This window comes from Malurus melanocephalus, unplaced genomic scaffold, assembly GCF_030028575.1.
Source record: "Malurus melanocephalus ecotype Western Australia unplaced genomic scaffold, MMel_1.1 scaffold_349, whole genome shotgun sequence".
Taxonomy (NCBI): Eukaryota; Metazoa; Chordata; class Aves; order Passeriformes; family Maluridae; genus Malurus; species Malurus melanocephalus.
Window position 1 is genome coordinate 749,152 of NW_026623581.1, and position 17,919 is coordinate 767,070.

The 17,919-nt window shown below is 46.7% G+C and overlaps 1 long non-coding RNA gene across 3 annotated transcripts in view; it reads right to left on the reverse strand.

Moving 5' to 3' along the window:
* Positions 1 to 12,922: 12,922 nt before the first annotated feature.
* LOC130580619 (uncharacterized) overlaps positions 12,923 to 17,919 on the reverse strand; it is a 14,976-nt gene continuing 9,979 nt past the window's right edge. For 2 of the 3 annotated variants that reach the window (XR_008966128.1, XR_008966131.1), the window contains exon 4: positions 13,188 to 16,934. This is a non-coding gene — a long non-coding RNA (uncharacterized LOC130580619). The other variant, XR_008966127.1, reaches the window with a different exon arrangement.

Genomic DNA, 17,919 nt, shown 5'->3' on the forward strand with positions numbered 1-17,919 from the left:
AAGGCAAGAATATCTAACTGGGGATGGTGGCACAGGAAGAAGAGTGGAGGGGCTGCACTGATCCCATTTACAGCAGACGGAGAAAAGGAAAGGCTGCAGTGGCTCAGGCTGTGCAGCTGTAACTGCAGGGAACAGCCAGAGATGCTCTCCCACATGGATACTGAAATATATTACAAAACAGAAAAAGCCTGACATGTTTTTAATAGAGATAAAATTTGCTGTCCTGCTCCCCTTGCCGTAAGCCCCAATAACGAAATGTAAAGAAGGAAAAAGAAGGATGTGATCTCATGCTCAGTGATTTGTCTGAAGTGAATTGCTGAACTCAATCCAGCTCTAAGAGGGCAGATCCAGGCTCAGAGAGCATCTGCACACTCCTGACCTGCTGGTGATTTCCTCAAGTCCWGCACTGATGGCCCAGACCTTCCCCACAGGGGTTTTACTTTTCATTTCAGGGGCAGCAGAGCTGAAGGGATAGAGACTGGACTCTCCTTTATTTGTAGAGGCAGTTCTTCCCAGGTGAGGAATTAGATTTACTGGTGGGGTAACCTTGCTGTGTGGTTTTGTGCCAGTGAGGGTTAGAAAGGTCCGTGGGTGTATAAAATATATTTCACACATCCAAGCTTCACTTAAAAACAGACAGGAGAAATAAAAGTGATGGGAAGTAATGAGCAGGAAAGCCAGCAAAAGAACAGTTGAAATGCATTGAAACCCACCCCAAAAGGGTTTGTATACAGCAGATTAGTGGGTCCACCTCAAGAAGTCTTGCACTTGCACTGATGTGACCTGTGCTACCCCTTCAGCTTTTTTTTGTGCATTTCAGTGTTTTTCATCCCCAAAGCACCGTGATGGGGAGGATTTTGGTCAGTGCCAGGGCACAGAGAGACAGAAATGCAGGACTGAGAGTGGTCCCAGTCCTGTCCCCTGCAGGGAGGTGTCCTGCTGGCTGCCACCATAGGGTGGGGATGTCCCTGTGCCTGGGAAAGCAGCCAGCCCTTCACCGTGCACAACACRGCATGGAAAACATTCCCATCCCTCTGCCATCTTGGCTGCATGCTGTGTATTCATCATCTTTATATTTTCTCTACTTTAATCTCCCCCATTTGCATATACACAGGTCCAAATGACAACAATTACCATAAAACAATCGCGTTGTCRCCCCACCAATAAAAATTGCTGTGTTAATCAGGAGACTTTCAGAGGCACCATGCCTGAAAGATCTCATTTTAACCTGGCAGGCTGCACAGGGCAGCAGATAAATTAGCCCAGATATGATTGCATGCTGAAATACATTGATTTAAGATTTTTCCYGTTCAGCCTGACAACTTGTCTAAATAAGCTCGTGGCTGAAGAAGACAGCTCGCAGACATGATGTGAGTGACAGGGCACTGCAAATACAATTCAGCCCTTGGCAGAGTGAGGGAGCAAAATCATTGCAGGAGTGGTTAGAGGGACAAAGGAGAGGGTTAAAAATAAACAAAAGCAGGTACCTCAACAGCACAGCTCTCAAATTTCATCCTGATTTTCTTCTTCCATTTCCAATTGCTAAGTCACTGCGGGGAAAAAGCAATTACTGATCTGCTATCATTCACCATGTCATCTTTAGGTCCTCATTAGTAATTCCATCAACAGCCTTAGCATTTGGCTCCCATCCTGTGATTCTGAGTGTCCTGATCCCACCATGATGTTTCAGGGTGCCTGAGGAGCAGGGAGCAGAGGCCATGCCTTCCCCTGTGTCTGGACAAGCACAATACCTTGGATATGGATTGCCAGAAGTCAGTGATTGAAACAGGTTCTGGTCACTGATGGTGCTGTGGGCTCTGCCTGTGCCATTCCACAAACATTTTCAACTATACAAACATTTGAGAAGCACAAAATCCTTTCTGAAAAAAACATCCCACAAGCAAACTGTAAATCAGCCCTATGCCACAAAGGTTTCAACCATGTGTGTTAAACCCCAGAATTTCCTGTTAAACCCCAGAATTTTTCCTCACCAGCAGCACACAATGCCAGGTGAAACTACTGGCTGACACTACAGCAGCATTGGCATTGATATAAAATAAGATGCATACTTTGATACACTGTGTAATACTGTCCTTATTATAAATATTAAATAGCTGCTGGATTCTCAGTACAAGGCAAAGGCAGATGATTTATGGAGGAACTCCACTGGTGGGAGATCTTCCCACCCAGAGGGCTCAGGAGGGCTGAGATTGGGGGAGGTGGAGGTTGAGGTGCCTGGATCCCCTTGCCCTCCATGGGCACATGAAGAGCTGGGCTGTGACAGGACACACTGTTGGGGTGAGCTATGATGGAAAGATCCTCTTCTCTACCTGCATTTGCCAGCTGGACCCCAGCTCTGGCTCTGGTAACAGCTCCACTGGAAATCCTCAGAAGAATTCCCCCCAAYCCCACAACCCACATTTTCCTCCCCGAGAGGAACTGGAGGGACTTTGTGAGTTGCCTCCATCACACTCAGCCTGAGGGTTTTTCCTCTGCTCCCTTCTGGGATATTCCCAGTGCTCCAAGGGGCAAAGCCCAGAGCAGAAGGTGTTCCCCTTTCTCAGGACGTGAGGATAAACCTGCAGCTGTGGATGTTCCCTTTGTTCCTGCAGTTGGCTGTTGAGGTTTGTAGTGTGCAGATTTTGCCACTTGGAGCTATAAAATGTGCTACATAGAAGTTCATGGGCAAAGTATTCTGTAAAAGAGGTTTGTGGTCCCAACAAAGCCCTGACAGCAAGTGTGATTCCTATGAAGACTGAGGCCTTGGCAACAGAGGAACTGAGAGGAAAGCAGTGGAAGCATCAGTGGCAAACCCTTGCCTTTTTATGCAGACACTCCCCAAGGAGGAATCTGCCTGCATGGGGGCATGGGACCCTCACCCCAAAACCCACCTGTGCTCCCCAGTGTGCATCTTCAACCTCAGACCCCTCCTGCCAGCTGTGAGCTGGCTCCTTTCTGCACTGGCTCACAAGAAAACTGAGCTCCCACTGTCCAGAGACCACGAGYTTTTCATCTTCCCCCAGCACAGGGGGTGACCCATGCGAGGTGGAGAGGAAAAGCCAATTAAAAACCCTGCTGTTGAGTCCCCTGGTGCTCCAACTCCTTAAGGGTTGATCACCAGCTTGGCTGGGAAGGCTGTGGATCTGAGGAGTCCTCTTTGTGTCCAGCAGGACAGGGAAGAGCTGCTGCAGGTCTCTGGCTATCAGGAGCATCACATGGGCTTTCAACACCCATTTCCTGCTCCTGCTCGGTTATTGCGGCACRCTGAGGAGGGTGGGGGATCTGGGAATGCCTCTCTGGCACTCTAATTATCATTTATTTGATCATCCCTTGCCTTAGATCCTTATTAAAGCGTTTCAGACATGATGCAGTTTTCTCTGGTGGACCAATAAATTAAGGCGACGCACATTTTTAGAGTAAGTGTTTTAGTAAACAAACARTCTGGGGGRAAAAAARGRWAAAAAAAAATCTCTGCGAAGCTGGTATTGATGAAAAAATAGTCTCTGTTCATGGGAAGCTGCTCATGTCARTGAGAACAATTCAGAGAGGGAAGGGCTGGTGTGAGGGGCAGAGGGTGCTGCCACAGACACACCCCACGATCAGCAAGGAAAAGGACAGCTCTGTCAGTGTGAGCGAGCTGCTCAGAGATCACCCTCTTCCATTTCATTTGGAGGTTTAATTTACAGCACAAAGATGCTGCCCAGCCTCTTCCTGAAGCCAGAGCTCCAGGTCTGATATGAAGAGGGAAAATTGTTCTACCTAGTGTTTCAGAAAATACCCAGAATCAAGGGCTCTGCTTCACATTCTGAACTTGCCTTGGTCAGCACTGTGTGCCAGGAGACCCTACAAAGCCCTGCTGCACAAATCACCTCTTCTTTGGGTTCAGAGCACTCCCATCCCCTGGAGGACATCCCTGTGATCCCTCCTTCATTGCCCTGGCCCAGCACAAAGGCATTCTGCTGCTGGCAACAGAGGCACGACCGCGCTGTAACTCAAAGCGCATTTTTGCCTGCAATCCCTGCAAATCAGAACTTTTCACCCATCACAGTCTGTCTGCTCTGCTCTTGCCTGTGCCCAGCTTGGGATCCACAGACAATCCTCGTTCTTCAGACCTTCACTCCTGCCAGCCTGCACTGGTTTTGTTGCTCTGCTGGATTTGTTGGGGTAGGAGCATATTTCCCTTTCTCTCTGCCCAGTCTATCCATTGTCCTCAGGTTCTTCAAATTCTTCTGCACAGCAGTGCAATGCATTAAATTTTTGCACARCCCTTACCTACCCAGGGGTTGGTTTATGCTGGCTGTCACAGGCTGTGACTCTTCACATGCCAGTTTTTGCTGGAGTCTGACTTTGAACTTCACATGACCCCTTGAGTCAAGCCCTTACCTGCAGCATGTTGATTTTTCACTCTGTCCCTTCTGTCAAGGCACTGTCCTCCTCCTTCCATGATTTACCTCCTCTTTYTTGACAAGCTTTCATTCTTTGTCATGCAGTAATTCCGAGATTTCCTTTAATCTCTCAGGGAAGGTCTCRGTCCAAACCTTCATTGTAACACAATCTAACAAAAGGCTTTGCTCCTAAAGCCATGAARGCATTTCTGCAGCTGGAAAACCTTTCCCAATTGTTCTTCCCTTGCCTGCACATGCAGAAAGATGTAGGTGCATCTCCTTTGTTTGCTGTTGTAACACACCCCATGCTGAAGCCTCTGCCATGCATTTTCAGAGCTGAGTTAACTGTGGATCTTTAGGAACGTGGTGTTTGCTGCAAGGAGCAGAAGAGCTCTTTYTTCAGGCCCCAAGTGCCTGTGTGCAGCCCGTGGCTCTGGCTGAGCCTCTTCCAGCCTCTCTCCAAGTTTGTAGCATTTTAGTCCCTGCTGGGAAAGTCTGGCTGCACAAATGAGTTCCTCCTCATCCCTTCCCAGTTCAAAGCTGTTTCCTGAGGTGAATTCAGGTCCTAACTCAGGGTCTGACTGGCAGTGAGACCCCTTCCTGCGGGTCCAGAGCAGACATGTGTCCATTCCTGGATGTTTGGGGACYGTCCTTGCTGCTGCTGCAGTGCCACTCGTGCCCAGGTCCATCTCCCCTGTGCATTCATCAACAGCAACATAAAGAACAGATGGCACCTTCTCCCTTTATTCACCGAAATGAAACTTGATATTATTCTCTGCTCTTCGTTGTGAGCAGCTTTAAATTGCATTAGRGGCCTGGGGATTTGCAGTACACGTCATCCCTTATCGTGCAGGGCAGGGAAAACAAACACTGAGCTCGCTGCCCAGTGACTCATTTGTGGGAGAAATTTTGCTCTGGGGGATTGGCTCTTGGTCAGTTCACATCCAAGGGCCTGACATCCCTTCAGCTGCAAGGGTTGATGGGAATGGCAGGGAATGCCAAGATAACAGAGTTTTGTTTTGGAAAGCTAAACTCAAATAGTTAGGGGACCAAAAAAAAAAAAAAAAAAAAGAAAAAAAAAAAAAAAAAAAAAAAAAAAAAAAAAAGAGAAGATGTCAAGATTCAGATTTCAAGGATATAATTAGTCACTAAGATATTTGCATTTTCATGTTCAGTCACATAGGTAGGGGATTAAATGCACATTAACCATTGAAAAGTCTCAGGATAAATATTTAGATACATGGAAATGATCCCCAGATTTCTATTCCAAGACAAAATACTTAGGAGGGTGTTGAGAAATGGCCAACATCCAGAACAGTTGCTGAGGAATGAGTAAAAGCTAAAGTTCAGTTTTACAACAGGATGTGCTGTTAGCCCTGAAATTCCTGTGAATAACCCCTGGCTTCAGTGGATTTACTGCCTGACCTGAAGAGTACTCAGGTTTCTCCTTTCTTCTGCACAGAAGCACACTTCAGCCTCCTTCATACTCCACAGAGTTATGGAAATTAATTCTTACAGTTTTGCTTTCACCCAGAAGTTTTTATTTCACCAGAAAAGCATTTATTTCTACTGAGAATCTCTGTAAACACCCATAGCCTCCTCTCTCAGAAACATCATAACTGCCCTCCCAATGGCAATAAAGTGGGGTTTGCTCCTTTTTGGCTCTCCATGTGGCCATCATCAATTTTGTCATCATTCCTCAGGGCTCYAGGCACCCAGCTACCCCAGTCACTTCTATTATCTTAGAGAAAACCTGAGCCCTTTTCATGCAGATAACATATTTCAGTCACTTTGTCCAGCTGTTTCAAATATCACAACACTCCATGGAGCTCAGCCCATTGACTGAAAAGTGAAGAGGGAAGTTTGTTGACACGGCCCAGGAGTAAGGAGCACATTCAACAGAGATGGAGGAATAAAAGGCACTTGTTCCATGCCCCAACCCTCTTTTCCAGGGCACATAACATTCCCCTGTCCTCACCTGCCGGGGTGCTGCAGGTTTGGGGAAGTTTCTGTCACACTCCTCTGCTTCCCTGCATTGCTGACTTCAGTYCTGCAGGCTTTCAGGTCCAAAACCTGAAATATTTTCACACCAGAATTCCACCATTTGTAACACCACTTAGGTGAGCAGCAAAACCTCACCTTTTATCGATATGGAAAAGATGTTATTTCCCTGCTTTTTACTGAGCTTTCCCCTCTCCATTATCACTGGATCTGCAGTCACCGTTAATCTGGTTAAACTGAAGTTGATTAAAAATCCAGCTAATGAATAAAACCCATCAGCAGCACACAGAGTCTTTCTGGAAAATTCCTGCACAGTTCCCTCCCTGCCAGCTCCAGCCCTCATGTGTTATTGGCAGCCTGTCACCCATACAAATTCACCCAAAAAGCTGCCACTGCAGTGGGCAGGGGTTTAAACACTTCCATCCCATAATCCCAGAGAGAAGGTGACAATCCTCTGCAGCTGGACAGCCACATTCAGACACCTGGGCAGGTGCCTTTCTTTAAAAGGATCATCTTCCCTCTTCCTAAGGCAAAAACATCTTCCAAGAGATTTCCCTCCCACTCCTAAATTTTGGGTCAGCTACTTTGTGTCCCATTCCAGGGCAACTCCTGCAACCAGGAGGATTCCAGTCTGCTCCAGAGGGCTTTCTCTGAGCTCTGGGATGTCATCCACCACCTCTGGGATGTCATCCACCACCTCTGCAAGGACTTTCCCCTCTCTGTCCTCAGGGGAAGAGTGTCTGGATACACAGAACTGGGAAATTCATCCAGCAGGCTGATCATCCCGTTCCCAGCCCAGGGTCTGCACAGCCAGGGTCACAGTTTTCTTCCTTTACTGGTTTCAGCTAAAGGTAAAAGTTTCCCTGTTTGGAAACATGTTTTTGCACTTTTTAATTTGTTAACAGGCACTCAGCCAGATCTCAGGCTTTCATCAAAAGCTCTGTGGCACGTGGTACGCCAGCTAAAGCAGCCACTCCTGGAGATGTGAAACTTTATGGACATTTCAGCCTTCTTTTGATCACTTCACTTATTTTTCCTCATTACTTTTAAATARGTTTGTGTTAACTCTTACCTTGGAGATTTTACAGAATTTTAAAATATTTTTTTGTCAAGAAAATACACATTTTACAAAAAGCAGTGTGTGAGTTTTCTGACCAGCATTCTCACAAGTAGCAGAATAACTCCACCTTGGACCTGCGAAATGATCTTTTTTTCTAACTGAAAGAGAAAATCTTTTGACTCTGTATGAAGAAAATTTAAAATTAAACAAATAAATGGAACTGAAAGAGGTACAGCTGTGCACCAAATCCACCAGAATGCTCAATAACWTCCCAAAAAGAGGTGAGAATATAAAGAGTGTATCTTTATGGACTGGTAAATTACATATGATTTTTGTATTTGGCTCATCATGGTTACAGTTATGCTTGTGTGTCAGACTCCACTGGCACATTAAAAAGCACTAAAACCAGCTAAAAATAGAGACAAAGACAATTAAAACCAGTTGTAGGTGTTGAATCTAGTTTTAAAGCTGTGGTCCAAGCTAGAGGATATTATTTTTAGCAAGGAGAAAAATTTGAAAGTGACTGAACTTCTTGGCTCCCAAGTTTTTAGCTTTACTAAGCTTTTTTCCTTAAAACAAGTATTCTTCACAAATACTTCCTACCTGATCATCTTCAAATATTTTTAAAGCTCTTTATAGACCTGACAATCTTGAAATTATAACACAAGTGATTTGCAAAGTCCTATGGAACCCACAGTGCAAAGAAAAGGCTCTTTTCCTACTCTACAGTTAAACTGTGATTATTAAACCAAGCTCAGAGCTGTGGAGCTTGGGACTAGAAACTYGTGGGACTGTTTCATGCCATATTATCAATTTTCCAGATAATGATTTCTCCAGTGATCCTTACATCCATGTTTTTTTTTGGTCTTGTGGTACTGTGAGATGTTTTGTACATTTTAAATCTTCTAATATTTCCTGAAACAACCATTTCTCCCCCTTTGCTTTTAACTCATCTTTGTCCTAGAGCTGACATGTCTCCTTCAAAACTCCCCCAGCAGCACAATTACCAGCATCTTCCTCTTCCATCCTGCAGGGTTTCTCCAAGAAGCTGAACAAAAATGGGCATTTGCATGTTTTCAGCAGCTTTGTGCATTGCCTGGAGCAGCTGTTGCATTGTGGAGTGAGAATGGACAGCACAGGAGCCAGGTTTGCTCTCTCCTCTGTGAAATCTTGCAGGAGGGGGCTGGGGAATGCCAAGCAGGAACCCTATCACAGAATCATTGGATCATGGAATAGTTTGGATTGAATTGGATGTTTAAAGACCATCTGGTCCAACTCCCTGCAGTGAGTAGGGGTCTCCTCAACCAGATCAGGTTGCTCACAGCCCCACCCAACCTGAGTGTTCTCAGGAATGGGGCATCCCCCCCCTCTCCAGGCACCTGTTCCAGAGTTTTACCAGCGTCATTGTAAAAGATTTTTTTCCTTATGYGTGGTCTGGCCCTAAGCCAGGCATGGATTGCTGCTGCACAGAGTTCAGCCCTTTCTAAATACATGAGCTGATGAAAAGTAACACCTTCAGTGAGACCTGAAACTCACCCCATCTTGATCAGAGGATCTGCCCAGAGGATGTGCTGCCTTCCCCTGAGTCCCTGCCCCAYAYTCACACTCTGCAGAGCTGYTCCAAGGGCTCTGAGTGTCTGACAGGCTCAGCCCCTCCCTGGCCCTACTGCAGCACGTGGACTTGGGATCTGCAGCAATCCCCTGGCTCTGATCCTACAGGTGCACTACACGTGGGCACAAGAGATGCTCAGCTTGGTTTTCGGGAGATTTTCTTTCTTTTTATCATTATTCACTCAGTCTCGGGGGATTGAACTCATTTCCAGAAGGAATAAGTGCGTGCCAGGGGGATGCAGGTGAAGTGTAATGATTAACCACTGCAGATAAGACAGAAACAGGGCTGTCTGCAGGTGGGTGGCAGCCAGCAGCCCTGCACCCTTCTCTGTTCCCATCAGCCAGGGACAGTGCTGGATGTCAGACAGCTGGRACCCTTCCCCACAAAAGGTGCTTTGGGGCTGGGTGTGGGGCAGCAGCCTGACGGCCCCAAAACCAGTCTGGTTCAGCTGGCTGAAGGAAGAAACACGTTCTGTATTTCTCTGCAGAGGCAGAGAAAACTCTCAGGTTTAACAGGAGAACTCCCTGCTGCAGATGTAGAGTTTGCCTTCCCAGCCTCGGGGAAACTCCTCAGAGTTGTGCAAGGCACAGCAGGAATTGGGGAGATCTGCTCAGGCATGGGAGATTTGCACATCTGCAGGGCAGGGGTGAGCCAGGAGGGTCAGACAGTGCTGCTGTTCACTGACCTTTCACAGACCAACTCGCACTTCCAGGGCTCCTCTGGCTTCCTCAGCCACCTTTGGTCTCACTGTCATGCCCATTCCTCTGCCCTGGGCACTGGAGGAGAGTGACAGTGCCCAGCCTGTGCCCAGCAGCTGGCAGTGCCATCCTGCACCCCAAACCACCCCATCACCTCACAGCACTCCCGTGTACCCCACTGCAATCCACCTCCACCCAATGAATTGAGGCTGCTGGAGCTCACTGGGCTTGCAGCCCCTTGCAGGGAGCCTGGTCCTCATGGAATTACATCACATCCTGTGCTATTCAGAGCACCCTTCACACTGACACGTGGCCTAAAACATGTCCTCTTCCTTTCTACCTGCTTTAAAACTGTGCAGAGTGCGTGGTTTGTACCAAAATGGAAATGGTTTGTACCAAAATGTAAACRGTTTGTACTAAAAGTTGTGCAGTGCATCAGCGAAGGTTGTGTGCTCTGGGGTGGGCGGCATTTACTCCACAAATGCAGCCCAGAGTGGAGTATTGAAATATTTTGTAGATAATTTTAGTCACATATAAGTAAAACCTGGAGGTGCCACAAACAGGCAGCCAAAGGCATGATGGGGGCGACAGTGTTAACAGGGACAAGGAGTGGCAATTTCCTTCCTTTCACCATTCTCCTGCTGGATTGGGATGTTGGGAAAGACACAGTGCCCCTCCTCTGTTCTCCAAACGTGGCTTGGCAAAAGTACAGCRAAGAGTTTGCCAGTCAGCAGAAGGAGGTGCAGCAGCAATCATGGCAGGGACCTTTGGACATCCTGGAGAACTTTCTGGARAGGACTTAGGCAGGGAGGAGGAGTGACCTCTTCTCTTTTGCCCCATTTTTCTGGCTTTCTCCTCCCTTCCCCTTGCCCTGTTCCCTTCCCATGCCTTTCACTTGTCAGGATGGTGAGACAGAGGCCTTCTTTATTCATGCAAAAGAGAGAGGAGAAAGAAAGAGAAAGAAGAGAGAGGAGAAAGAACTGAATCACACTAAAACCACTTCACATCAGGCATCTTTCCAGCACACCCACCTCCTGTGTCCTGGAAGCAGCAGCAATGCTTTGTTTGGCACTGGAAATACAGGGAACAAAAGGATCTCTCTGCTTGTCTGGGCCAGTCACAMACTGTCAAGGAAAGCTTGAAAAAGTTCAAAAAAGTCCAATAGTTTGCCAAGTTTCTTCCCTAAACTAGTGAGGATTTTTTAATATTTTTCCTTTTATCCCAAAAGGATCATTTGTTTGTATCTATTTGTATTGGATAATATTATGACAAATTTTGAAGGCAGCAACTGAATTCCCAGAGGAAAAAGAAATGAAGATAGAGGGTGAGATGTGCATGGATATGTGTTTATCTCAGTGCTACCCATCCTCCTTGAGTGCTTGTGCTGCAAATCCACTGGCATGCCCAAAAAATGTGAATATGTAGAGGCTCACCAGCACAGGCACTATGAGGGAGAAAAATAATCCAACACCAGCAAACTTCTTATTTTCATCTGCACAACAATGAGAGAAAACCAGGGTGGATGTGAGGGATGCCAGCAAGGATTACTAATTTTATGTCCAGAGCACCCAAAGGTGTGGGGCTTGGAGGAAAGAGCCTCGACCCATTTCTTCTTCACTTACTCCGTGCTGCAAATTTCATTTCCAGCATGAGAGAGCTCTCAGCAGCCTGGCAGAGACAATGGAAATCTCCAGGGCTCAGTGGGACTCAGTGCCAGGGGAGCTCCCCAAATCGTGTTCTGCTCTCCATGGATGTTCTGGGTGCAGCTATCCTGGGTCATGGATACAAAGGAATTTTGGAGCCTGCCTTTAAGATCCCAGACTAGGAAGCTTTTTTTTCCACAGAGGTAATTTTGTTTGGCAGAGAGTTAGTGTAAGCAAGCTCCGCTTCAAGTTCCCTACAACATCAGCGCTGAAAGAGCTGCAGTCTCACACAAATCCCATCAGTGCACTTTTCATGAGGTTTTTTTCTGGGGGAGGCCAGCTGGCAGGCAGGAATGGGCAGTTTTCTCCCAYRAGGCAGGCTGAGGGCAGCCAGTCCYGGRGCTGATGCAAYTTTACCCCCGAGGAGGTAACAAAGGGACAGCCGCCCTCACCTCCTCACCCAGCGCTGACCAGGCAGGGTCACTCCACAGCAGGKGCAAGACCCACATCCAGATTATTTCTGTGGCTTTCTTTGGTGTTTCCTAACGCAATGTTTGCGGTGTTTTGTGAAAYGAGTGTTTGCAGAAGGATGGGGTTTTTGGTGCAGATTCAAAGAGCGGCGCTGACCCGCCAGAGGTGTTTCTGTCATTGCTGCCTCGCGTGCCCCGACTGTTCCCATGCCCGGMTCCCCAAGGACAGAAATCTGTCGCAATCTCTGCCAAGCAGCCCCRGTTCTGTAGCTCAAAAGGACACAGAATAATTAGCTCCCTTTTGAGGTTCCCCAGCCCAGTTTTTGGGGTGCTGCTCCCCTCTCAGCTGACTTTCAGGGTGCCGARTTCCTAAGGATCCCAAGATGTGCAGATGGTGCCAGTGTTTCCTTCCCCTTCTCCTTCCCCTTCCCCTTCCCCAGGGGAAATCAGAGGCAGGAAATTATATAGCTGCTGCACACACTCCCACACCCTGCAGAATCCACCCTTCCATGAAAATGCCAGAGAGATTTAAACAGCTTGCATAATTTCAAGAGGAAGTAGCGAGAGTAGAAATAAATACACATTGTAATTGTATAATATCCCTGGGTTCAGGGGGAAAAAATAATGGAAAAAGAAAAAAAATCAAAAAAGCGATGTGCTTGCAAAGGTAACCAGATCTGCTGGCAGCTCTTGGAAGCAGCTGGGGCTGAATCTACAGAAAAACACGGCAGGGAAAGTGATCCCAAGGAGAGGTGCCACACTGCTCCCAGTCCAGCACTGGGAATGGTGATGGCTGCTCCTCTGGCGACAGCCACCAGTGCCACCCATTGCTCCAGGCAGCTGCTGGTGCTCCAGAGGTTTAGCAGAAGTTACAGTGAATGCATGGACAGAWAACCTCAAAAGATGACTGCTTTGAGAATGTTTTTATTCTGGAATTATTTTRCGCTCTTAATTATCCAATGCCGATCTGTGTGCGTTAGCAAGGGTGTGGAAGTTTTACTTWATAACTAATGTGACTAATACAACAAAGGTAAAAAAAAGAGCTGTATCTCCACTCACCAGCAGACACAGAGAAACACAGTGCCCTCCATTACCCAGAGGTTTTATCCCCATGGGTTTGCCCGTTTAAGATAGCAGCACCTCAGGAGGGAGTTCCCACCTGTTCTGTACCCCCAAAATAATTASTGGGCATTTTGTGGGGTGAAGCACAAGATCCTTGAGGCTGCAAGAGGGAAAGGCTCCAGAGAAGTCAGGAGGCTGCTGATCCTGTGGCAGGACATTCCATTCTTGGCAGAGGCAAGCCCCGTTCCCCCTGCGAACAAAAGAAGCATCAAATCCAGGAGCTCGCACGCTGTGATGACATTCATCCCAGCAGGGATCTGCTCCCAAGGASAGCAGGCACCAGGAAATTATGTGCAATACATTTCACTGATTTACAGCTCCGTGCTTGTGCAAGCCCACTGTCAGCTCCAGTTATTTTACAGCCAGCAGCAGCTTCAAACCGTTTAAAGGTTTCTTTTCCAGCACACAGTACACACACRAGGTGGAAAGGAAGCCTACAAAAACCACGAGTTAAAGGGGAAAACATAATTTCAATAAGGAAAATGCACATCAGCCCATTAGAAAGAAGAGTCTAATATGTCCCTTGGATGGAAATTCCCCATCCCAAMCCAGGCACCAAGGAATTGAGAGGGGCTGGTGGGGGCATTGGGCAGTGGAAGCTCCCTTGAGCCCATGGGAGACTTCAGTTGGAGGGAAAGGGTGGAATATCTACCATCAGCAAATGGAATTTTCATCCAGGATGGCGAGAATCTGCCTGTTGCYACCCCCCTTTACCCTGTGCATAGCCAAAGGAGACCCAGTAATAATATGAATTTATCTGGCAGCAAACAGCAATTCCCACAAAAGCAGTGGCAAAATGTGGGTGAGGCAGACATCAATCCAGTGGCAAACAGCACACAAGCCTCAGATTCATATATTTGAGAAAAAAAAAAGTGAAATCACTAAATAATAATTCTGTTTCTCATTATACTGCATCACAAGGAAATATAACACGTCTCTTAATGCGCAAAACTTTAAGTTAAAAATTAACTTTCTGTCTTTATCTGCTTCTAAGCTGAGCTCARACTATCACAGTGGGCACCTCTCCAATTTCTGCTCATAATTTTGAGTTGCCCTTCCCATGGCTCCTTTGCTCTCATGCAAAGACCAACTTTGAACTTTGTGCATTRCCAGGTTTTCTCCACTGTGACTTACTTATCTTTAAAAAATCACCCAAACTGAKGCCATTTCACTTCCAATGCATTTACATTTTAAATAACTCTGGTGACAGCCTCACTGAGCTGCAATTTGGACAAGCTTCAAAGTGGAGGGGAGAAAATGTSACTTTTGGTGTCTGTATCTACCATCTTTAGTGAAAATCCTTGTTGTGATGTGCTTGAAGCACTAGGAAATGTCAGAGTTACTGCAGTTCCTGGATAGGTTGAAGCAGAGGACCCTTTTTACATCTCTTATATATTTAGAGGGCATATCCATAAAATTTCACCATAGCTAGGCTTTCCAGGGTGTTCCCTGAACTCTCCATCAGACTCAGCAGGGAGAAAATATTCTAAAGAATTTTTTCTTTTAATTTTAATTTCTGATATTCTTAAATGTTGTTTGGTTTTTTTTGTTTATTTCTTTTTCCCTAGAGTGGAAACTTATTCACTACCAGGGCATCCAGGGGCTCCACATAGAGCCAGGCCACCCTAAATTATATACAAATATGTACAAATTGCTACCACACAGCATGGGAAACTGGGATGAATTCTCTAAGCCATTGACACACACAGAGAAATACATTTTTGAAAGATCCCACTATTTTGTTTGTAAGCTTGTTAGAGCTCTGAAAATATGGTCCGACTGTAGAGGGGTTAAAACATCAGCATGTGATACCCAGGGAGAAAACCCTCTGATGAGAGTTTATCTTTGAATCCCTATCAATGCTCATGGAAGATCTCTACATCCCCAGCTCAGAAAACTACACAGCCAATCCAGGAAGCATCGTGTGCTACAGCAAAAGCCAGATGTTTGGTCTTGACAAATTCAGCATGAAATKATTTTAAATCAGTATAATAAAGATAACACTTAATGAGAGACCTACACACAATTTTTACCTAATGCAACATTTTTGTTTTTGAGTACAGCTCAATRAAAGTACCACCTAAACCATTAAAATTGAATTACTAGCACAGAAATGCACTCTTTGCCATGCACATAAGTAATTAGTCTTGTATTTTGAATATGGAATATTAATAAATAAAACTTAGCACCTACGTTGTGACTGTGTTTCAAGCTGCTTTTAAAATTAATTAACTCTCACACAGCTTGTGTGAGGCAGGAAAACATTATTAGCCTAGTTTTTACACACTGAGGCAGAGCTTTCTCCAGCCTGCAAGCTCCTTGTGCAACATCACCACCGAGCTCTTTAAACACCACTTTTAACTCCTGGAGCTCAGATTACTTTGCAAAGGAAATTGGTTTCCTTTCCTTGAGATGAAAGGAGCCAGGAGGAGAAGAGAGCTGTCAATTCAGAGGTCTAGACGTGTTTTATTTAAATCCCTGGGGCTCTGGCCATGCTCCCAGCTCCCCTGGGCTGTCCCCTTGCTGCTGGCAGGCACAGGGGTGTGAGGAGGGTCTCTCTCAGCATTTACAGCCTGGAATGAGATGGGCACAGGGCAGATGCTCCAGGCCCTGGGCAGTGTCACCTGGGTCTGCAGGCAGCAGCCTCACCAACAGCTGCGATTTCACAAGAAATTGCTGTGCCAGCTTTCCAAGGGTCATTATCTGGTTCCTCCTGGCCAAGAGCCAGAAACCTCTGGTCTCAGCCAAGGTGCAGCCCTCATGTCCTGGAGGCTCAGACCTGAGTCGTGACTTGGGACTGACAAGCCCTGAAGGACCTTCCTGGGGCCAAATGCTCCAGGACAGGAGATGGGAACGCTTTGTGGGCTCCTTTAAYTGTGACAGAGTGGCAGGACAGGAGGAAAGCCCCAGCCCCTGTCCCTGATCATCCCCCTAACCCTTGGACAGGCTGCTCTGCAAGGACACACCCCACAGCTGCTGATGTACATGATCAAGTGCTTTATTTGGGGCCAAGGTGTGGGATTTGAGCCCCTCCAGGTTCCTGCAGGGCTCGGCGAGGAGCGCACGTGCAGGGCAGGCACAAGCTGCCCTGGTGGACACTCGCCAGAGGGGAGCCAGCTCCCTGAGCCAAACCCGGGGCAAAAGGCACGGTTGTTTTGGTTCACCTGTGTTTGCTGAAAGTAATTCAACAGAAGAGCTAAAATAAAAAGGGCTTGGAGGATTGCTGCTGCCAGGTGACAAAGGCCGTTTGACGGAAGGCTCTGGCTTGACCTGGCCTTACCTCGTCTTGCTGCCAGGTCTTCCCTTGTGTCTCCACTCTCACACCAGCCCTCTCCTTCACTTTCTGGAGCATCATTTCCTCCAGCCTCAGGTTCTGGTGTGCTCTGCACTCAGGACAGCMCCATCCACAGCTGATAAACAGCACACAACCAGCTAACAACAGGCACATTGCTCTGCTGCTGGTCACCACAAGAACGAGTTGTCCTCTGCAGCAGCATCTCCAACCCACTAAATGGTCCCTGTAAAGCACAGGGGACTGACTCTGCATGGACACAAGTCTGATGTAACCTCTGAGTCGATCTGGCAGGGCAGGGAAAAGCTGTCAGAGTTATAAATATGATTTTTGCAGTCGGTGATTGTGCCACCGGGATGTGACCCCTGTTGTCACCACCCTGTGTTTGCAGGAGTGCAGGCAGCAGTGGGATTTTGGCTACTTGAAAATCTGTCAGCCAAGCACGGCCAGCAAGAGCCAGAAAAGGCTCAGCAACATCCTCAGTGCCTGGAGCTGACAAAGAGTGGAAGGAACCCGGAGCAGAGGGTCAGCTGTAATCAGCACCTGCAATAAAGGATGAATGCCTCCCCTGCACATTCCCYCTCCTTGGCAGCAGAAGGTGATTTCTGTGCCGCAGGCACGTGGGGAGGTGCTCACCTGCTTCCATCTCAGCTGGGACCAGCAGGGCAGGGGCGGTTCAGAGGAATTTTCAAAAAAAATAGAAAGAAAAATCAGCCAAAGAAATAAAACAGGAGAACTGCCCCCACATTTAAAGAAAAGGGCAAAGCAAAGCCCCAGAAGATTTTTGGTGGTCTTCCCAGCACCTCCAGTGGCTCWTGGCTTCTGGCCAGCCTGGGTCAGCAGGTTCTGCCATATTCTGCAGTCTCCTCAACAGAGTTTGCCCTGGTAAGATCTCATGCTGCTTGCATGTCACATCTCAGTTAGCTGGGTCTGGATTTGTGGGGAAAAAACCCAAACCCCAAAACCCATCATCACCACCAAAAAACCCCAACAAAGCCCCCTCAGACAAATAACAGCAACCCCCCAAAAACAAACAAAAAAACCTCCCAAACAAACAACCCCAAAGCTACACCCCATCCCCAAATAGTAATAATAAAAATAGTAATAGTAGTAGTAATAATAATAATAATAATAATAATAATAATAATAATAATAATAATAATAAATTTTTTTAAAGCCTGTCAGAGCTCCTCTGAGAGCAAGTCCCAGAAGAGCTCACAAGTCTGTCAAGCACTTCAAGCATTATGTGAGACCAAAGCCAGAGGCTGTTGTGGGGCAGACCTAGAGGGCTCTCTCCTCTGGGCTCTTCTTCACTTAGATTGCAGATTTGCTGAGGTTTAACAGCAGCAGCATGTAATAGAGCAGTAGCTGCTCCCTCCTCCAAATGATCATTTAGCCCGGGTTTACCAAGCCATTCATTTCATGCTTATTAACCTTTGGAGTATTGTTTTGTCCAGACTGCCAGACAAATTAACTTTTAAGAGGGGTCTATGTGAATGTCTGCAAAGTCTCTTAAACACAAAGCAACTCTTAAGGAATATTTAATGAAATACACTACAGTCAGTTTATCTATCTATAAACCAACACATCGTTCTGGACAACAACTCACTGCAAGTGCTGTGGGTAATTCTCAGGG